Here is a 23,873-nt window from a genome sequence, read left to right on the forward strand (position 1 = left end):
CCACATGCCACCACCATACCTATCGTGTTGGATTTCCTGCAGGATGGGCTTCAGAAGGGTCTCTCCCTCAGCTCCATCAAAGTTCAGGTTGCGGCACTGTCTTGCTATGGTCCCAGGAGGGATGGCAAGACCATCGCCAAGCATCCAGATGTTTCTCGTTTCCTGCAAGGGGTCAAGCTTATTCGTCCGCCACTAAAGTGGCCTGTGCCCTTATGGAACCTTAATCTTGTTTTTGATTTCCTCGCGGGATCCACCTTCCGACCCCTTCGGGGCTTATCTCTCCGGTCTCTCACCTTGAAGTTGGTGTTCTTGCTGGCGGTGTGCTCCGCACGACGCATCTCTGAGCTACAAGCACTGTCCTGCCGTGAGCCCTTTCTACGGATCACTCCGGAAGCTATCCATCTTCGGACGGTTCCCTCCTTTCTCCCTAAAGTGGTTTCACAGTTTCATCTTAACCAAACTATATCCTTGCCTACCACGGTAGGTTTGCAGAAATCTGACGAAGGCCGTTTATTGCGCCATCTCGACATCGGCAGATTGCTGCCCAGGTATCTGGACGTGACACAAGACCTGCGAAAGACGGACCACCTGTTCGTCCTACACAGCGGGAAGAAGCAAGGTGAAGCGGCCTCTCGGCCCACCATTGCCCGCTGGATTAAAAAAGTTGTCAGAGCAGCCTACGTGGAGGCTGGGAAGGCTCCGCCTCTACAGGTTAAGGCTCATTCTACCAGAGCGCAAGCGGCATCTTGGGCTGAATCCGGGATGCTGTCGCCGACAGACATCTGTAAAGCAGCGACGTGGTCCTCCCTTCATACCTTTTCCAGGTTCTACTGTCTGGATGTCCAGGCCAGGGAGGACTCGGCTTTTGCGAGGGCGGTACTACATGGTCCTCAGGCAGCCTCCCGCCCCGGCAGGGAGTAAAGCTTTTGTACATCCCATTCGTACTGAGTCCATCTGGCTACACGCCAGGAAATGTTTGGATTACTTACCTGGTAATCCCCTTTTCCTTAGTGTAGACAGATGGACTCAGCATCCCGCCCAGCTGCCTGTGTACATGGGTTTCACCGATTCCAGGTAAGCCATGGCATTTGTTTTACATAAGAGCATACACTCTACCAGGTGTCAGCACCTTCCGGTTGGGACTGCTGGCGGTCTCCAGCCACTGTCAATCGGTTAGGGGAATCCTGTTTTCACTTTTTCACTTTTCACTGAGCGTCAGTACACACATCCATAACAGCTTTTGCAAGGAAGATTACTGAATCGCTGCGCTTCCTGTGGGGCTATATACCCCGTGCTGACGTCAGATCCGTCTCCAACTGCTAGCACGCGGATACTATCCCATTCGTACTGAGTCCATCTGTCTACACTAAGGAAAAGGGGATTACCAGGTAAGTAATCCAAACATTATGTTTTATAAATAAGAAGTGAAACATAAAACTGAACTATAACCTTGCGCATGATACCCCCTATACTTAATAACAGTTTGTACCTTTGAAATCCTTGTTTAACCCCCCTTTTATCCCTATAACCTTATATTTTGTAAACTGTTATGATGGTATTATTTTGATGATTCCGAATGATGGTATATAAAACTCGTTAAATAAAATAAAAAGTTTCATACCCCACAGGGGTCCCTCCTTCAAATTTTTGACTCCGCGGTACTCCAGTAAGTTTTTTACCTGTTTTTGGTCGATTCCCGTCGAGTTTGGCCCTCGCGGCCTACTGGCCTTCAACTGTACCACAGGTCGAGTTTTTCATGGCCATGGCGTTGGGGTTCCGTCGATGCCCGCACTGCAATCGCACCATGTCCATAACAGACCCTCATAAGGTCTGTGTAATGTGTCTCGGATGTGAGCACGATGTCCTGACCTGCACCAAATGTGCCCTAATGACACCAAAAGGTCGCAAGGCCAGAATGGAGAAGATGGCATTTCTCTTCCGTGCTCAGACCCCGACGCTATCTATTGCATCGACGTCGTCAGAACCGGCACCGTCAACTTCACGCCAGTATCGACCACCGGCCGGTGACTGTCCGCCATCGACGACCTCTCGGCCTTCAACTCCCTCTACTCCCCCTCAGGACCGAGGGGATCGTAGAGAGCGACATCGCCATCAACATTGGAAGTCTCAGACCATCAAGGGAGCGAAATCATCGACCTCGCCATCTTCTGAACTGCCGTCGAAGAAACCCCATCCAGAAAAGGCACCGACCTTTTCGGCGACCGGATCACCAAGGCAACCCTCACCCGAAAGGGGATTGGGAGCTGCGACTCCGCCTTTAACGGTGGTCCCTCCGGCTATGCCTCTGCCTCCTTCTTCTGTTCTGGAGCCGGGGCTGCTTGCTCCAGGTCTCCGAGAAGAACTGGACCGGCTGGTTCAGGAGGCCATCGACAAGGCGATGCATCGACTCCAAGTTCCTCCGGCACCAACACCGGGTACCGATCATGGAACCGACCGCTGACCCAATTCCGGCAGCGTTGGCACCGCTGCTCTCGAAAATGGAAGCGCTCATCGCCACTTTTCCACCGATGGATCCCGGTAACCGAAGGCTCCGGTGCCCTCTCTGCTTACCTTGTCATCGGGAGGGGAAACACCGTTCCGCGTCCCTCCATCAGGAGTCCTACTGATGCCTCAGCCATCGATGCCGATACGTCCGTCAGCGCCACCGATCCATTCATCGATGCCTTCATCGGTGCCTCCAATTATTCCTTCGATTCCTTCGGAGCCTAGACCAGGACCTTCAGGGATTCCACCATCTCGTCCCCCTAGGGCTCCTAGAGGGACAGATGCTGATTCCTATGATATCTGGACAGATGATTCTTCACCAGACACCGATGACCTGCCTTCACCACCCTCTCCTTCTGAAAGCAGAAAGTGTTCTCCTCCAGAGGACCTTTCCTTCATAAACTTTGTGAAGGAAATTGGTTCCCTTCCAATTACAGACCGAACAAGATGACAGGCACCAAATGATGGAGCTGTTGCAATTCCTGGATGCTCCCAAGGAAATAACCTCCATCCCTATTCACCAAGTTCTTCTGGATCTCCTCAAAAAGAACTGGGAACACTCTGGCTCTGTTGATCCAGTCAGCAGGAAGGCTGACACCACTTATTTGGTACAGTCAGCCCCAGGTTTTCAAAAATCTCAATTGGATCACCACTCTGTCGTCGTGAAATCTGCCCAAAAGAGGGCAAAGAGATCAAAACCTCGCACTTCCTTTCCCCCAGGCAAGGAGCAAAAAATCTCTAGATGCCATTGGTCACCGTGTCTTCCAGGGCTCATCTCTCGAATTACCTCTTATCAGCTCTATATGACTCAATACAACAGGGTTTTATTTAAGCAGATACAAGACTTGACAGACTCCCTTCCTCAGCAATTTCAAGATCAGCTCCAAACCCTAGTGTAAAGGGTTTTGAGGCAGGCAAGCATGAGATAAGATCATCTTACGATATCTCTGACACTTCTACCAAGGTATCTGCAGCTGCTATCTCAGCGAGAAGATGGGCCTGGCTCAAGTCTTCGGACCTTCGCCCTGAAGTGCAGGATAGATTGTCAGACCTGCCCTGTGTAGGAGACAATCGGTTCGGTGAACAAATTCAACGAATGGTGGTGGAACTCAAGGACCATCTTGAGACCCTGAGACAGCTCTCTCTGATGCCTTCCTAGTATGCCTCTAAGCAGCCATTCAGGAAGGATACTAAAAAGTCATTCTTCCGTCCAAAGTAGTCCTATCCACCACTGTCTAGGACTCGTTCCACGAGACCTTTCCAAAAGGCCCAGTCTCGTCAGCTACGAAAACAAAAGCCGCAAGCAGCTCCTCAGCCGGGCCCTGCTTCCGGTTTTTGACTCCTGCATAGAGAGCAGCAGCCAGCTTCCAATGCCTCAGATACCAGTGGGAGGTCGATTGTGCCATTTCCACAACAAGTAGCACACAATCACCTCAGACCAGTGGGTCCTCGCCATAATCTCTCAGGATTATCACCTGAACTTTCTCTCCATCCCACCGGACTCCCCACATCGGCTGTCGTGGGGAACATCTGACCACTCTCCAGTTCTGGAACAGGAGGTCTCCCTCCTCCTCCAGTCCAGAGCAATAGAACCAGTAACCTATTCCCAATGAGGCCTAGGATTCTATTCCTGGTACTTTCTAATCCCCAAAAAATCAGGCGGCGTTCGTCCAATTCTGGACCTACGTGCCCTCAACAAGTACCTCTAACGAGAAAAGTTCAAGATGGTAACCTTGGGTTCCCTCCTTCCTCTTCTGCAAAAAGGAGACTGGCTCTGCTCTCTAGACCTCCAGGACGCATACACTCATATTGCGATAACTCCATCTCATCGCAAATACCTGAGATTTCTGGTAGGCCCCAAGCACTATCAATACCGAGTGCTTCCATTCAGCCTTGCGTCTGCACCACAAGTCTTCACGAAATGTCTCATAGTAGTTGCAGCCTTCCTCAGGACTCAAGGTGTTCACGTCTACCCGTATCTAGACGATTGGTTGATCAGGGCTCCCACTCAGCAAACTGCTCTGTCGTCCCTGAATCTTACCCTTACACACCCTGATTTCGCTAGGATTTCTCGTCAACTACGACAAATCCTACTTAGTCCCATCTCAAACCTTATCATTCATAGGGGCAGACTTGGACACCTTGCAGTCTTAAAGCTTTTCTACCTCGACAACGAGCTCTCACTCTCGTCTCTCTCGCACACCAGCTGCAGTCTGTGCTACACGACTGCACGCCACTTTCTCATCCTACTGGGACACATGGCGTCCTCAGTTCAGGTCACCCCAATGGCCCACCTAGCCATGAGAGTCATGCAGTGGACTGTAAGGTCACAATGGACTCAATGCATTCAGCTCCTGTCGACCATTTTCCATGTCACAGACTCACTCCGTCAGTCTCTCGCCTGGTGGAAAAATCAGATCAATCTCCTCCAAGGCTTGCCCTTCCAGCCTCCAGACCCTCAAATAATTCTCAGCACCGATGCTTCCAATCTCGGCTAGGGAGCCCATGTGGTCAATCTGCAGACACAAGGAAATTGGTCTCCAGAGGAAGCCAAACACCAAATCAATTTCCTGGAGCTGTGAGCAATCAGATATGCTCTCAGGGTATTTCAGGATCGCCTCTCCAACCAAGTCATCCTGATTCAGACGGACAACCAGGTGGCCATGTGGTGCATCAACAAACAGGGAGGGACAGGCTCCTATCTAGTGTGCCAGGAAGCTGCGCAGATATGGGTGGAGGCCCTCTCCCATTCGATGTACCTCTGGGCCACCTACTTGTCGGGAGTGGACAATGTGTTGGCAGACAAGCTAAGTCGCGCCTTTCAACCGCACGAGTGATCTCTCAACCCCTTAGTGGCGGACTCGATCTTCCAACAATGGGGTTACCCTCATATAAATCTTTTTGCAACATGTCAAAACACAAAGTAGAGAACTTTTGCTCCCTCACTCGCAGCCAACACTCACAACCAAGAGATGGATGGATGTTGAAAGGTTAATCTTTCAGCCACTTAACCTTTCTGAATCAGTTTCCGGTGTCCTGATTACTTCACGGAAGCCTTCCACGAGAAAATCTTATTCTTACAAATGGAACAGGTTTCAGTCATGGTGCTCTTCTCAATCCAATTCCTTGATCCCTTTACCTGTCCAGTCACAAAGTTTCTGGACTATCTCTGGCACTTGTCTGAGTCAGGTCTAAAAACGTCCTCCATCAGAATGCATGTTAGTGCGGTGGCCTCCTTCCATAAAGGTGTTGGGGATGTTCCTATATCAGTACAACCCCTTGTAACACGTTTTCTGAAGGGCTTGCTTCACCTCAAGCCTCCACTGCGTCCTCCGGCCCCTTCTTGGGACCTCAACCTGGTTTTAGGAAGGCTCATGAAACTACCATTTGAGCCTCTCCAATCCTGTGAACTTCGCTATCTCACATGGAAAGTGATTTTCCTTTTGGCAATCACTTCGGCTCGCAGAGTTAGTGAGTTACAGGCCCTAGTTACCTATCCACCGTACACTAAACTTCTGCAAGACCGGGCAGTACTCCGTACTCACCCTAAGTTCTTGCCTAAGGTAGTGTCAGTTTCATCTCAATCAATCCATTATACTACCTACCTTTTTTCCCAGGTCCCATTCCAATCCAGGAGAGCAGGCTGTGCATACCCTTGACTGTAAACGGGCTCTAGCGTTCTACCTAGACCGTACAGCTGCCCACAGGACAAGCACTCAATTGTTTGCCTCTTTCCATTCCACCAAATTGGGGCAGCTTGTGGGTAAGCAGATTCTCTCCTCCTGGTTAGCGGACTGCATATCCTTTTGCTATCAGCAAGCAGGCATTCCACTTCAAGACCGTGTTAAGGCACAGTCTGTGAGGGCCATGACGACTTCAGCAGCACACCTACGTTCGGTGCCGCTTCTTGACATTTGCAGGGCTGCTACCTGGAGTTCTCTCCATACTTTTACAGCCCACTATTGCTTGGACAAGGCCGGAAGACAAGATTCCATCTTCGGCCAATCTGTCCTGCGTAACCTATTCACAACTTGACATACCAACACCCTTCCGCCTGCCCAATAGGGTTCAGGATGCCCTCTACCAAATTCTACCCCAGTTGTTGTGCCTGTTGCACGTCTTGGGTACATTTGATGCATACTCGGACATCTTCAACTCGGTACTCACCCATATGTGAGGACTACCATCCTGTTTGTCCTGTAGAAAGCAAATGTTGCTTACCTGTAACAGGTGTTCTCACAGGACAGCAGGATGTTAGTCCTCTCGAAACCCGCCCGCCGCCCCACGGGGTTGGGTTCGTTACGTTTCTTCTTTTATTTTTTGGCACTTCCTGTAGGTTTTTAAACAAGACTGAAGGGGGACCCCTGCTAGTTGCAGGGTTAGTGCCATGCTGGGCATGCCTAGTAGGGGCCAGTCAAAGTTCTAGAAACTTTGACAAAAGTGTTCCGTGATTGGGCTCCATCATGTGATGTCATCCATATGTGAGGATTAACATCCTGCTGTCCTGTGAGAACACCTGTTAGGTAAGCAACATTTGCTTTCTCTCTATGCAGATGAAATGCTGGGCAAAAGAACCGAAGCCATATATTCCACTCTATCCCCACTGGATATTGAGTTGTCCACCAAATACAGCTCTTGATAAAACCTCTGAAGACATTGTTCAGCCAGCTCTGGGTCATGTACTATCCTACCTTTCTGGATTCTAACTTGAATGATCTGCTATTGGGATGAACTTTTAAGGGTATGAGCCAGTAATCATTATACCATATTCCCTGGTTCATAAAATCACTGTCTAGCCAGTTTTAGCTAATGGTTGATATCAATGCATAATAGTTTTAACTCTCCCCTTGCCTTCTCTAGTTCTCATTATTTTAGGTGAGCCTCCTTTTTTTTATGCTGTGATTCCACCCCTATAATTAATTGGCACAACCTTTCAGATTCTCGCTTCCTTTCTTCTTCCTGGAAGCCTACATACAAATTTCCCGATAACTGCTTTGAGTTTTTCCAAGAGTATCAAAGGGGAAACCTTCCCAGTGTCATTCAGCTGGAGATACTCCCTTATACAATTCTCTCTCTCAACCCCTAATTATGTCATCTTGAAGGAGCACGTCATTCAATCTCCAAAATTTCACTTTTTGATGCAGTTTCAATTCCCTGAGCTCCACCCATATTGGAGTGTGGTTGGATCACACAATGCTATCTGTACCTGCAGATAATACTCCCTGCCCCCCCCCCCCCCCCCCCCCACACACACACAAGTAGGGTTGAGTCCACCAGCAAGGAGTCAGTTTTATAGTACGATGCATATGGGATGGAACAGCACATATAATCACAAAACGAGCACTCTCCACAGCCGAGCCCACCCTCTGGAACTCATTACCGCCGGATCTACGCCAAGAGACTTGTCATCTAACTTTTAAGAAAAACCTAAAAACATGGCTTTTCAGGCAAGCCTATACAGAATCACAAGAACACTCAGACACCGGTCAAAGAGAAAAATAGTCCAACACAAGATTCTCGATCACCCATACTCCCCTCAAGAAACAAACACGCCAGATCTGGACAACACACCTGTTTAAGACTCCTTCTCAGATGCATCAGTCTTATTTAACTCATGCATCACTCGGATTTTTGCACATCAACACGGTCAATGTACCCACATATCACAACTTAGACTACCTCTTTAGTTATTCAAGATATTTATGCACGCTTGAAACATTCCTTACATTTATCCACGTCCTGTTGACGAGTTATTATTATTATCTATGTAATATTTAATTTGTATTATGTATATTTATGTTATGCGATACGTTACTCTTATGTTAAGAAACGCTGTTTAATGTAACACCTTTATTGCGACAGTTTTGTTCTATGTAAACCGACCTGATTCGATACTTGTATTGAGAATGTCGGTATATAAAAATCCGAAATAAATAAATAAATAAATGGTGTGAGGGTTTAATAGCCTCTAAATGTCTGCCACCACAAGGCTAGAGATTAAGGCTTTGAGTTTGGCCTATTGTCCTGCATGATCACTCCCCTGTCTAGAACTATCAGGGTCAGTTCTAAGCGTCAGATTAAAGTCCCTCCCTTAAAATCAGGGTGTGTGTTGCAAAATGCACCAGATGTTTCAACATTTTCAAATACACGCTGCTCAGAATTAGGAGCACCCCCCTCTCCCCATACCAGGACACTTAGTAGATACAGACTTTGAGCATTTTATCCTCATCTAAGATCTGTACATCGCAATTATTACTAAAAAGCATACCGACCCCAAACTATGTTTGTCAGATTTGGATGCCTAAACTGCAATACTGTAGTTTGGATGTTGCAGCAAACCTTTATTCCTTTTCCATAAATGTTTCCTGAAGAACTACTATGCTAGCTTGGAGGCAGGTAAATTCTTTATATAATGTTTCATCAAGATATTTATCCCCTCACATTATATGAAAAATCTTAATAAAAGACAAAGTGTACAAATATCGCATAACTCATACTTCTTATAGCAATCCCTCCTACCTACGTTCATTGAAACCACCCCCTTTTTCTCTTACCCAACCCTTTCCCACCCCACCACTCATCTAAGAACACCAGGCAGCTTGATCCTACTCCCCTCCCCCAGTTAGTCTTCTCTATTCCACTCCCTCAAACAGATCTCCTTTCGGAGGTGTGATGTAACAGGCCCTTGGGCTGCACGTAGCTTTGCAGAATGGCCTCGCAGATCTTAGCATCATAGATCTTCACTGGAGACACCCCAATATTTGAGAAAAAGAATCAACTTAGGAATGGTCCCAGTTAACCAAAACTTAAACAACTTATGAAGAACCAATATATTCTTCTATAGCTATTATGCTAGTCAGCATACTCCTCACACAGGTATAGCAACCAGTATCTAAAAAGGACCAATCAGCACTTGCCCCTATGATTGCTCCTAGGTGTTAGTCTGCCATTTCGAAAATCCCATTTTTGGGGCAACTGTCTCCCGTGATTTGGCCGTAGGTATTTCTTGAGCCTACTCTGCAGGGGTTAGGCCAGCCCTTACCAGGGTGTTCCTGCCTTCCTCCCCCAATTTGACCTGAAAAGTTTCACCACTCACTTTGAAGGAAAGGAAATTGCCAGCAATATCTCACATTTCCCTGTTTCAAGGTGGGTATGATATTTTTCATCTCTCTGTGCTGCCTCAGTGTCACGGAGGAAAGATAACTGAAAATTCCAATTTGTAGTCTTTCCACAAGATGGAATCCAGGGCCCTGACTTCCATCATCACTTTTTCTTGCAAGGAAAATCAGAAGCAGGCTACAGTATCTTGGGGAATATTAGCTTTCTGAGATCTCATGGCCCAGTGTGTTCTCTCGATTGAAATCTGAGCCATCTTCTGTCTAGCCAGACTCACCTGAGGAGAGAATGGATTGGGCTAACTTCTGCACTACTTTCACACAGTCCTCATATTCACCCACTTTAGGAAGACCCCGAATAAGCAGGTTATTTTGGCACATATTGTTCTCAATATCCTCTAGTTTATCACATTAGCTCTGCACTGGAAGTTTGCAAAGCCTCTGATCCTTTTCTCAAGGCCTTTATCTGCTCCTCGTGTACATATACTCTCTGCTCAGTCTTATTGATACAGCCTCCAAGATCAGCTACCTCAATTCAGAACTCAGCTGTCATTTCCAGGATCTTTCCCTTTATTTCCCCCAATACCTGCTTCAGCTCTCTGAACCATTGTTATGTCTCGATACGGGAGATACTGACTGCTATGGCCCCAGCATTACCTCCATTGCTCGCATTCTTGGATGCAGATTGGGCCTGCTTCTGCACCACACGGGCCTCCACTGCACACTACGTACACACCTATCTTGTACCAAAGTAGAATTTTATTTTAGCCGCTTTCTGCCTTGTTGCCATGGTCGCTGAGTTTAGACACTAGGGGCAACCACATGGCAGCCAAAGAGAGAATTCTGCTAAATATAGCTTTTTCTTTTTTTTTGTCTTATGCCATGGGAATTTCTTAATCAGCCACATAGACCCATGACATCACTTCCTCCCCTCATCCCTTATTTGTTTGTGGAAGGTTTCCAGAAAACGACACTGCCAGCTGTAAAACCACCTGTATCTTGGGACTTAGACATGGTTCTAGCACAGCTATTGAAGCCAATGTTTCAATCAATAGTTGGCTTCCTAACATGGAAAATTATATTCCTTGCAGCGGTCATGTCAGCCAGAAGATTCAGATCTTCAGCCCTTAATAGATTATCTTCTTCATATGCAATTATCCACCATAGTGTTGTTCTCCGTACTCTCCTTAAGTTTCTGTCAAAAGTAGTATCTCTTTAAATTACGCAATCTATTGTATTGTCTTCGTTCTTCCTGAAGGCATATGGTAGGGGAAAAAAAAAAACCTGTTCATTCCACAGACTGTAGAAGGGCACTGGCTTCTACAAAAGAATGGCTCAGCCTCATTGTAAAATTTCTTATCTATCTCCCACGATTGCAATAGACTAGGTATAGTCTATTGCTTCATGGAGCAATTGGTTCAGGAACCAACAAGAGAGGGAGCTATTTTAGATTTAATTCTTAGTGGAACGCAGGATTTGGTGAGAGAGGTAACGGTGATCATAACATGATCAAATTTAAACTAATAACTGGAAGGGGACAATAAGTAAATCTGTAGCTCCTAACACTAAACTTTCAAAAGGGAAACTTTGATAAAATGAGGAAAATAGAAAAAAACTGAAAGGTGCAGCTGCAAAAGTTAAGTGTTCAACAGGCATGGACATTGTTTAAAAATACAATCCTAGAGGCACAGTCCATATGTATTCCACACATTAAGAAAAGTGGAAGGAAGGCAAAATGAATACAGTCATGGTTAAAAGGTGAAGTGAAAGAGGCTATTTTAGCCAAAAAAAAATCCATCAAAAATTGGAAGAAGGATCCATCTGAAGAAAATAGGATAAAACATAAGCATTGTCAAGTTAAATGTAAAACATTGATAAGACAGGCAAAGAGAGAATTTGAAATGAAGTTGGCCATAGAGGCAAAAACTCATAATAAAACCTTTTTTAAATATATCCGAAGCAAGAAACCTGTGAGGGAGTCAGTTGGACCATTAGATGACTGAGGGGTTAAAGGGGCTCTTAGGGAAGATAAGGCCATTGCAGAAAACTAAATTAATTCTTTGCTTCCGTGTTTACTAATGAGGATGTTGGGGAGATACCAGTTACGGAGATGATTTTCAAGGGTGATGAGTCAGATGAACTGAACGAAATCACTGTGAACCTGGAAGATGCAGTAGGCTAGATTGACAAATTAAAGAGTAGCAAATCACCTGGACTGGGTGGTATGCATCCTAGGTACTGAAGGAACTAAAAAATGAAATTTCTGATCTATTAAAATTTGTAACCTATCATTAAAATCATCCATTGTACCTGAAGACTGGAGGGTGGCCAATGTAACCCCAATATTTAAAAAAGGCTCCAGGGGCGATCTGGGTAACTATAGACCAGTGAACCTGACTTCAGTGCCGGGAAAAATAGTGGAAACTATTCTCAAGATCAAAATCGTATAGCATATAGAAAGACATGGTATAATGGAACACAGTCAACATGGATTTACCCAAGGGAAGTCTTGCCTAACAAATCTGCTTCATTTTTTTGAAGGGGTTAATAAACATGTGAATAAAAGTGAACCGGTAGATGTTGTGTATTTGGATTTTCAGAAGGAGTTTGACAAAGTCCCTCATGAGAGGCTTTTAAGAAAACTAAAAAGTCATGGAATAGGAGGCGATGTCCTTTCGTGGATTACAAACTGGTTAAAAGACAGGAAACAGAGAGTAGGATTAAATGGTCAATTTTCTTAGTAGAAAAGGGTAAACAGTGGAGTGCCTCAGGGATCTATACTTGGACTGGCGCTTTTCAATACATATATAAATGATCTGGAAAGGAATACGAGGAGTGAGGTTATCAGATTTGCGGATGATACAAAATTATTCAGAGTAGTTAAATCACAAGCAGATTGTGATACATTACAGGAGGACCTTGCAAGACTGGAAGATTGGGCATCCAAATGGCAGATGAAATTTAATGTGGACAAGTGCAAGGTGTTGCCTATAGGGAAAAATAACCCTTGCTGTAGTTCCATATTAGGAGCTACCACCCAGGAAAAAGATCTAGGCATCATAGTGGATAATACTTTAAAATTGTCTTCTCAGTGTGCTGCAGCAGTCAAAAAAGCAAACAATGTTAGGAATTATTAGGAAGGGAATGGTTAATAAAACAGAAAATGTCATAATGCCTCTATCGCTCCATGGTGAGACCGCACCTTGAATACTGTGACCAATTCTGGTCGCCGCATCTCAAAAAAGATATAGTTGCGATGGAGAGGGTACAGAGAAGGGCAACCAAAATGATAAAGGGGATGGAACAGCTCCCCTATGAGGAAAGGCTGAAAAGGTTAGGACTGTTCAGCTTGGAGAAGAGACTGCTGAGGGGAGATATGATAGAGGTCTTTAAGATCATGAGAGGTCTTCAACGAGTAGATGTGAATCGGTTATTTACACTTTTGAATAATAGAAGGACTAGGGGGGCATTCCATGAAGTTAGCAAGTAGCACATTTAAAACTAGTCGGAGAAAATTCTTTTTCACGCAACGCACAATAAAGCTCTGGAATTTGTTGCCAGAGGATGTGGTTAGTGCAGTTAGTGTAGCTGGGTTCAAGAAAGGTTTGGATAAGTTCTTGGAGGAGAAATCCATTAACGGCTATTAATCAAGTTTACTTAGGGAATAGCCACTGCTATTAATTGCATCAGTAGCATGGGATCTTCTTAGTGTTTGGGTAATTGCCAGGTTCTTGTGGCCTGGTTTGGCCTCTGTTGGAAACAGGATGCTGGGCTTGATTGACCCTTGGTCTGACCCAGCATGGCAATTTCTTATGTTCTTATAGCAGTGGCCAGAATTACAGTTGTGCTCATAAGTTTACATACCCCTGGCAGAATTTGTAAGATGTGTAGCATTTTAAGAAAACATGAGTGATCAGAAAAAACACGTCGGTCATTTTTAATGTGTTTCAAATTAAACTATTTTATGCATCACAAAATACCACAATTATTAAACGAACCATAGCAATAAAGGAAATAATAAAATGGTCCTGTTCAAAAGTTTACATAATCTTGAATGTTTGGGCTGATAATATATACTCAAATTAACACATATAGAAGGGTAGATATCCATATCTGTGCCTTGTTTGATTGTATTTTAGTGTCTGTGTATAAATGCTCAATGAGTTCTTAGTTCTTGAGAAACCCTTGTGACTTTCATCCAGAGCTGCGCTGACTTTGGTGATTATTGAAGCATGGGGAAAGCAAAAGAACTGTCAGAATCTGCAGGCAAAAGTAGTTCAACTTTATAAATCAGGGAAAAGATATCCAAAGATTTGAAAATGTCAATCAGTACTGTTCAAACTCTGATTAAGAAGTGGAAAATTATGGGTTCAGTTAATACCAAGCCAGACCAAGAAAGATTTCAGACACAATGGTCAAGAAAATTTGTTGGCATGCAAACAAAAACACACAAGCAATTTCTACTGAAATGCTTATCTGAAATAAAGGGGTGTAGGTGTTTCAGCATGCACAATAAGGAGATACTTGAATAATAATGGGCTGCATGGTAGATTTGCCAGAAAAAAGCCATTGTTGTATTAATGCCACAAAACAGCCTGCTTACAATATGCCAAACAGTACCTAGAGAAGCCTCAAAACTTCTGAATCAAAATAATTTGGAGTGATGAGATCAAAATTGAACTTTATGGTCACAACTATAAACGCTATGTTTGGAGAGGAATCAACACCATCCCTACCGTGAAGCATGGAGGTGGATCTCTGCTGATTTTGGGGGGGGGGTGTTCGGCACAGGGAATTTAGTCAAAATTTATGGTAGGATCTTATCAGAAATTGACTGAGCATTTGCAGTCAACAGCCAGGAAGCTGTACATGGGGCACTCTTGGACTTTCTAACATGATAATGATCTGAAACATAAGGCCAAGTTGACTCTTCAGTGACTGCAGCAGAAGAAAGTGAAGGTTCTGGAGTAGCCATCACAATCTCCTGACCTCTTCATCTTTGAGCCACTTTGGGGAGAATTAAAACATGCAGTTCATACTAGACAACCAAAGAATTTACAGGATCTGGAGGCTTTTTGCCAAGAGGAATGGGCAGCTTTACCACATGAGAAAATAAAGGGCCTCATTCACAACAATCACAAAGCCTGCAAGCCGTCATTGATGCAAAAGGGAGCAATACACAATATTAAGAACTAAGGGTATGTTAACTTTTGAACAGGACCATTTTATTATTTCTTTTATTGCTATGTTTTGTTTTATGACTGTGTTCTGTAATGCATAAAATTGTTTAATTTGAAACATTAAAAATAAGACATTTTGTCTGATCACTCATGTTTTCTTAAAATGCTACACATCTTACAAATTCTGCCAGAGGTATGTAAATTTATGAGTACAACTATATATTGTCCAACTGGCTAGCTGACTGCTATGTATGCTGCTACACTCTAGCAGGCTTACAAATTGAGTTCATTCTTGATGGTTTATGCAGTCTTGGCTACTTCGGTGGCTCTTTCACAGGACAGTATTACTTGAATATATTTGCAAAGCTGCAACATGGTTGTCAGTACACGCCTTGCAATCAAATTGCTATCTGAACAATCTTCCAAAGATTAACGGTAAATTTGGAAAAGCCGTTTCACTTAACCTGTTCTCTCAGTACTCTACTGTCCATGGTGAGTCTCAGGTTGCTTAGTAAATGTTCCACTGCAACTCTCAACTTGGGACTCCATATATAATGGCTGTTAGCCCACTTATCGACAGAAAAAGCAAGTATACTTATTGTAAACAGTGTTTTCCGTTAGTAAGCAGGGCTAAATTAGCCATGATCTGTGGGATGATGTCATCAGGTGGCACTGAATGGAACACTCTCTCCAAGCTAGTAGAGCTTTGAGCTCTGCTGAGAATGTGCTGGAGTTGCCTCAGTGTCTCCTCAAGCTGTTTTTGTCAATACTTTGCATGAATGACTTATCTGTCTCTCTTGATTCTTCACCTTAGTCTAATTTTTTCTTGCTTCGCTGATTCCCAGTGACCCATAACAGCACTTTTCAGTGCTATTTCAGCCTTCTGGCTAGAGAAAAAAAAAGAGAAAAGGAAAATCTGTAGAAAACTCAAAGTTTCAGATGGCTTCGAAGGAAACCATCAGTGACTTCAAGTCAGATAATGTCCATAAAAGATGGCCATGAATTGTTATCTCTGCCTGGGACCGGACCATGACCAATCGAACTGTCCTGCATGTACTCTGTCTCCAAAATGTGAAAGATCCAGAATGGTCAAAATAGCCAAATTTAGAGCCTGGAGAAAGAGCAGGTCTGCTTCTAGAAGCCACCATTCTTCCTATCCTCTAAGAGCAGCTGGAGCACATCCTCAGAGCTGCTGCTTCACATTGTGATGACCTAGGTTGGTTGGCACAGGCTGTATCGAGCCCTAAATGGCCATGCCAACTGAGTCAGTCCAGAGTGCCTATCAAGGCAAAGCACCAAGACTCTTGAAGCACTCTGTGCAATCATCTTAGTGCTGCTGAAGAAGAAACAATAGCTTCTCCCAATGCTGCACCTAACATCCCACAAAGATGCTTACTAATGTTAGCTTATTACTGGCATTAGTAGATTGGGATTTATTTAATGTTTGGGTATTTACCAGGTAAGTGTATCCTGGATTGGCTACTGTCAGAGACAGGATGCTGGGCTTGATGGACCCAGTTTGGAAACTTCTTATATTCTTGTGTGTGAAGACCACTGTCGCAGTCTATGCCCAGAGCATCGGAATTCTCAACACACAGTGCCCAAAGGCATCGACGCATAAGGCACTGGATTATCTGCCTGAAGCAGGCTGCATCAGATTGCCTGACACATGGTGCGTTGGGGGGATCAACACAAGGTGCATTGAGGCCTTTGATGCACAGTGCATTAAAGCAATCAAAACAGTATCTCTTGATGCATACTGTCGAAGAACACAGTGCATCAGTTATTGACACAATCTGCATTGAAGACCTCAAATTATAAGGAAGACCACCACTCAATGCATCAAAGATCCATATCGCAAAAAGTGATGCAGGATGATTCTGAATTGACGTACAGATGCATCTAGAAGTGGAGGTATACCACATCTGTATAGATGTTGGTTCAAACCTCTCTCTAGTATCACATCACTCTGCAGCTTCCAGGAGGTCGAAAAACGTTTATCATCCTATCCCATTTCTGCAAGTATGCCCAGATAAGCATTATGGGCAGGAAATTTTGAAAGTGCTCTACTTAACTATACTGTATGCAGCATATGGCACTTCACTAGCAGAGCCTAGGCTTCAATTGCCACCTCCTAGTTCCAGAGCCCTGCCGGTTTCCCAGCTGTTGACCCAGGGTCTTTGGCTACAATCTCTGGATCCCATTTGCTCCATTCTTCTACTGGCTTCCAGTTCACCACCAGTTGCAGAATGAGAATCTGTTCTAGTGTTGAAAGAAGATGCCCTGCCACTAACACTGCCTCAAAGGTCTCAGCAGGCCTTGGAGAAAATAACAGATATAGTATACAGCTTCTTTGCCTCCTTAGTGCATACTCAGTCCTTCTATACTAATCTCAAAGTAATACCAGGTGCCTCTCCATTACCAACATTGTCATCTTCAAGATGTCTGCGGTCTACATCAAGTAAGCGATCGCCACCTGCCATAGCTCCCTCGCCATGCTCTTCTTGGTCCAGTATTCACTCTCAAAAGGAGCCACTCGTCAACTTCACGGGCATTCCTTCTGACCCACCTTCAGGGCCACCAGATCACGCTTCTCCAATAGAGGATTTAACATCAAGTTTGTGGAAAAGATGGGAGGAGCACTTAACATACTAGTGCATAAGGATCCAGATCCAAGAGCGGAGATCATGAGCATATTAAAGATCCTGGCCTTTCTGGCAGAAACCTTAGCCTTGCCTACCCATGTAGTTTTAGATGTCATCCTAATGAATATGTGGGAAACACCTTATTCAGTTATCCTGACCACCTGCAAACTAGACTTAAAATTCAAGATAATAAAAATCCCTGGGTTATAGCATTGTACAACTTCCTCATAATGCTTTAGTGATAAAATCTACCCTTAAAAAGGCAAAAAAGACCTGCATTCATTCCAACATTCCGCCCAGAAAAGATCACTGCATACTGGGTGACTGATGAAAGAGGTCTTTCAGGGAATGATGCTCGCAGCTCAGATCACACAGCATCAATTCTACATGGTCCAGTACATTTGACACTGTCCAGAATTTTAAAACCCTTCATTCATTCAGAGTCAAGTGAGCAAATTTCACCAGCTCCCCTCTATGATTTAGAGGAAGCCATCCGCCATCTATTTCACACAGTATATAAATCCTTTCATATCACAGCACAAACATCAGACACTTCTATTAGAGCAAGTCATATGGCTTGGCTAAGAGTAAGCAGAATTGGTGAGGATGTTCATGAACAGCTGGCTGACGTATCTTTTGGTGAGAATCTCTTCAGAGAAAAATTGAGGGTAACTGTGCCCCAGATCAAAAAAACAAAAAGAGGTGGTCCAATCGCTTTCTACAACAGCTGATCCGTATCCTCCTGTCAGATGACCTTATCTCTTACACAAACGCCCTTATTACCCGAGAAGATCATACAGATCTTACCATCAATATAGTCTATCTCCTCTGCAGCCACAGTGCCAACAATCACAGCCAGCTCTAGTAAGGGGTTGCCCAAGAGCACTGCCAACAGATGCCACCGCAACAACACTTGGCAAAATTGAGTCAGTTTTTGATCAACCCAGAACCAGTGTCAAATCATTCGGAGGAGGGCAGAATCCAATTGTTTCTTACTGTTTTGAACTAAATATCACAGGATAGCTGGATTCTAAGAATAGTCCAATACCATTACCATCTCAGTTTCAGGCATCAACCAGTGAATCCCACATGTGGTTCCACCATCCGACTCCACTTGCCTACTGTTTCTCCAGCACAATACAACAGATAACTGTTAGATGCAATACAGGAGGTGCCTCTTTCCAGTTACAATCAGGGATTCTATTCCCAGTGCTTCTTAGTAGTGCCAAAGAAGTTTGGGTCTTACAGCCTGTCTTGGATCTTCAAAATCTCATCATCTTCATTGGGAGAAATTCAAAATGACCTCCTTGAGTACAGTCCTTCTTTTCATCCAGCAAGATGATTGGGTATGCTCCCTGGACCTCAAGGATGCATATATTCCAATGCATTCTTCCTTTTGATACTACCTATGCTTTCAAGATAGACACTTGTAATTACCGATACAGTGTTCTTCCATTTGGACTTTCATCTGCCTCCCCATTCTTCACGAAATGCCTTGCAGTTGTAATAGCTCACTTATGTCATCAGGAGATTTGTGTATTTCCTTATTTGGACGATTGGTTCTTGGTAGCACTAAGAAGAGACAATCTTCAGTCTCATCTCCATATAGCAACTTTGAGAAGTCAGTTCTAGAACCCACTCAATGCCTTCAATTCAATGGAGCCATTATAGATACCATACAGGTATGCACATTCCTTCCTTTGGGCAGACCAACAGCATTAGCCGGGTTGCTAATATGCTAATGGAATGCTCGTCTGTAACAGCTTGCCACCTTCCAGGGCTCTTGAGTCACTTGGCAGTGTCAATTCGCATAGTTCCTTTTACACCTTGCACATATGTTGCCTACAGTGGGGACTAAGAAAACAAGGGAGCCTTCTCTGACAACCGCTTCACACAAAGATCACTCTCTCCCCAGAAATGGTGACAGAGATCTGTTGATAATTGCAGCAACCAATACCATATCAGGTCTTACTAGTCACAGATGCTCCACTCTGGGGTGGGGGGCACACACAGGATCCTACAAGACCCAAGGTGCATGGTCCACTCGAATAACATCTATAGATCAACTTACTGTAGCTCAGACTGATGCTCAATGCACTTCGCACCTTCAGCTGTATCAGTTCAAAAGACAATCCAGATAGACAACCAAGTTGCCATGTTCCACATAAACAAATACGGAGGAACCGGATCATGGATCCTCTACCAAGAGGATGGATCAACCTCTGGGCAACAGAACCAAAAACTAAATCAATTCTGCTCCATTATGTTCAATACTCTCTATGCAAGTCTCAAGAAGCTTACCTAATTTCCTGAAACGCAGGCCTCGTGTATGCTTTTTCTACTTACACCGCTTATAGCAAGGACCGTACAGAAGCTCATGTGGTACCAGGCCACCATGATATTGATCATGCTGGCATGGCCAAGGCAAACATGCATATCTACTGCAACTGTCCACGAGACCTCCCATTTGTTTTGGAGACGACTCATGTCTCCTATTTCCAGAAGAGGGCTCCCTTATACACCCTATTTTTCTAACTCTCAATCTCACAGCATGGATGTTGAGTGCTTGGTCCTAGTGCAGTGATCCTTACCAGAACCAATTCAGAACATACTCCTTTCTGTGAGGAAACCTTCCACTAGACGGTTACTCCTTTTTTTAAATAGAAGCATTATATAGAATGATGTGCTTCACCCAGGCTGGAGTGATTTACTTGTGAACCTGGACAACTTTTGTTCTGTCTTCACTTCTCTTGCAATCTGGACTTGTGTAGCATTAGTATGCATACATCTCAGCGCTATTGTGGTTTATCATTCTCCAGAAAACAGAGTGCCTATTTCCATGTATCCTCTTGTCTCAAAATTCATGAATTCAACTACACCTTCCAAACCTCCAGTGCCCTGGCACCTCAACATAGTCCGTACTCACCTGCTACAACCTCCATTCAAGTCCTTAGAGACCACATCTCTGAAGTACTTAACCTGGTAAGTACTCTTTCTAGTAACAGTTACTTCTGCTCATCGAGTAACTGAATTGCAAGTGCTTATGCACTACTCACCATATATATAAAAATTAAAAATAAATAAATAAATAAATATGCAATTCTTCCATAATGAGGTGATGCTAAGAACGTATTCCGAATTCTTGACAAAAATGGTATCTACATTTCACTTAAACAGCTATCCTTACTTTCTTTCCAAAACCTCCTGCTCATGATTGTGAGAAAGTGCTCATATTTTGGCCCGCAAAAGAGCTTTGGCTTACTATAAATGCCATACACAATCACACAGGAGAGTGTTGAACTATTCATCTCATATGATCCCAACAAGCTTAGCACAGCTGTAGCAAAGAGAATACTATCCAATTGGTTTACGATTTGCATTCAGCATTGCTCTACTACAGCTGGTCTTGATCTCACTAATCCAGTCAAAGCTCATCAGGTCCAAGCAACAGCTTCCTCAATTGCACACCTCAGAGGTTCCAATTGAAGACATTTGTAAAGCAGATACCTGGTTATTGGTGCATACATTCACATCCTATTATTGACTATATACCCTTGCTTCATCATCCAGTGCGGTGGGTCAATCGGTGTTGCACCATTTGATACAGAAATAGCCTCCTCTACACAATGGAGTCTAGGTTGCTTCGAAAAAAAAATACCTGCTACACTTCTCCTCTTAGCTTGGGACTTCCCACAGATTATGGCTAATTCAGCCTTACTTATTGACAGACGAAAGTGTTTGCTTACCATAAATGTTTTCCGTAGATAGCTATGTGAATTAGCCATGAGATGCCTCCCCCTCCCCCACCACCAGGAGACTAGACCATTCTCCTATTAGCATTGACATAGACTGAGAGAGACTCTGAGGCAATGCCCGCATGGGAACTCCTGCACATGCTCAGTAGAGCTCAAAGCTCTACTGGCTTGGAGAGACAGTTCCATTCAGTGCTGCCTGATGACGTCACCACACAGATCATGGCTAATTCATTTATTTCATCCTGCTATCTATGAAAAACAGTTTTATTTATTTTTTATTTATTTATTTTTTTATTTAGATTTATATTCCACTTTTTGCACTTTTTTCAGCGCTTCAAAGTGGATTACATTCAGGTACTGTAGGTATTTCCCTATTCCCAGAGGGCTTATAATCTAAGGCCTAGATTTTCTAACACACTGAGGCATCGTGAATCACGCGGTACGGGGGGGAGGGGGGGCTGGCCTGTGAAAGCCGGTGCCCAATAGTGCCATCATAAAAGGTGGTGCTATTGGGCGCAAAATACAGCGAAAAAGCTCCATACCTTTTCGCCGTCCATGCTGTCTTCGCGGCGTCCGCCCCGGTGCCGCCCTGACGACTCCTGTTCTGGTCTTGACGCCACCCCTTTTTAGTGAGCACGTGCGATCGCTTTGAAAAATGACCCCCTAAATTTGTACCTGAGGCAATGGGGAGGGTAAAGTGACTTGCCCAAGGTCACAAGGAGCAACAGCAGGACTTGAACCCTGGTCTCCTGGTTCCATAGCCCACTGCTCTAACCAGTAGGCTACTCATCCTCCTCCTGTTTACGGTAAGCAGACTTGCTTTTTTCCATAGATAGGAGAAATCATCCATGGAATACTCGCCTACTTCCCTGGAGAGTCAACTACCTAGCTGGAATTACTTCTGGTATCGACTGAGGTGGTCCATGAGGCAAAGCTCATTTTGGAACTCCCACATATGTTCAGTAGAGCTCAAAGCTCTACTGGCAAGGAGAAACTAGTCCTTTTGGTGCCACTGGATAATGTCATCCACATGTAATGGCTTATTCATTCCGCTATCTATGGAAAAATTGTTTACAGTAAGCAAACTTGCTTTCATTGCTGACTCTACAATAATGGAATCATGAGGGAGTTGCACCTTCTCATGTCCTAGCCATTTTTGTATTTTATATTTTACATCAGTGTTTTTGGACACTGATAGTCTGGAGAAAGATGTCTTCCAGATCTTTGTTTGGACTTTGAGGAGCAAGTCATTCATTGGTAGCACTTTGTATTGCTTTGGTGGCTGGATGAATTTAAACACACCTTGCAAGTCAGCTGCTTCTTTAGGATCTTCTAAGATGAATGGTATTTCTTCTGCCATTCTCTGTAGAAAATTTGAGTATCTGGGGTCTTCTGGTGATGGTAATCCTGGGTAGTTCTGGTGCAGAATTCAATGGTGGATTTGGGGAATTATTTGAACTCATGTCATCTGAAATAGTCTGTATAAATGAAGCTGTTTCTTCAGCTTCTCTGTCTTCCTCCATTTCAAGCTCGAAGATAGAAGTTTTGCTTTAAGATATTCTTCAGTTTTTCCAGTATGAATTGAGTATGAGACTTTTGATGTTGAGGGATTTGCCTCATCTGTGAGTTTACGAAGTCTGCCCATAGCCTTCATACAAAGACATGGCATTCTTGTTGCTGTAGGAGAATTTGTTGCTTGAAAGTGTTTTTGCAGTCCATCTTGATTCCAAGATAGGTGGAGATAACATACCACTTGTTGATTCTCTGTTTTTTCTTTTCAGTATGCTTTTTTTTTTTACTGACAATTTTTATTAGGTTATGTAATACACAACAGAGTATATAACGCAGCAAAATACAACAAGTCAACACATCAGAAACAGTAAGAAAAACTCTGCATCGTATACCCCCCCACCCCAGCATCCCTCCCCTCCCTCCCAACCACCATGTGCTCATTGATATAGAGTTCGAAATCCAGGAACATTGGCACAGCAAAAAGTGAGAAATCATCCTAAGAGAACAAGAAATACAGGTTACCAACTAAACACAATCGACAGTGCTTTAAGTCTTAGCCAGTCCTTGACAATGCTTGTTGTTTCTCCCATTGCAAATAAGGGGACCATACTGCTTGGAATTTGGAGGTGTCCGCGTGAAGTTCCGCTGTAATCGCAGCCATCTGGCAGGAGTAGTGGACCTTATGCTGTACCAGCCGTAGTGAGGGTACGTCCGCTAGTTTCCAAGAGCGGGCTATGACCAATCTGGTTGCAATAAAGACTTGATGACAAAATAATATTTGAGTTTGTCTGATATGTAAGGGTGGATGATGAAGAAGCATAAAACTAGCCTTGAGTACCCCTGAAACTCCCAGTAGGTTCTCCACCCATTTCGCCACTGCAGCCCACAAGTCCTGCACTTTTGTGCATTGCCACCAAATATGAAAAAAGGTGCCAAGCTGTCCACAACCCCTCCAACAGTGTGGGTCCAGATGAGGATATCTGCGCCGCAAAAGCTGAGGTGTTGGGTACCAGCGAGTTGTCATTTTGTAACAATTTTCCTGGAAGAGTGCCGACATGGAACATCGGCGTGCCTGTTGGTAGATATGTGACCAGTCCTTTTTTTGTAAGCGTCAATCCCAAATCACGCTCCCACTGGCCCACATGCGGGAAAGGGCTCTCA

The 23,873-nt window shown here is 44.2% G+C and overlaps 1 protein-coding gene across 3 annotated transcripts in view; it reads left to right on the forward strand.

Moving 5' to 3' along the window:
- The window catches only part of FUBP3 (far upstream element binding protein 3), a 152,329-nt gene that overhangs the window by 65,664 nt on the left and 62,792 nt on the right, over nt 1–23,873 (forward strand). The window lies entirely within an intron of this gene.

The sequence above is a fragment of the Rhinatrema bivittatum genome, chromosome 8, assembly GCF_901001135.1.
Source record: "Rhinatrema bivittatum chromosome 8, aRhiBiv1.1, whole genome shotgun sequence".
Taxonomy (NCBI): domain Eukaryota; kingdom Metazoa; phylum Chordata; class Amphibia; order Gymnophiona; family Rhinatrematidae; genus Rhinatrema; species Rhinatrema bivittatum.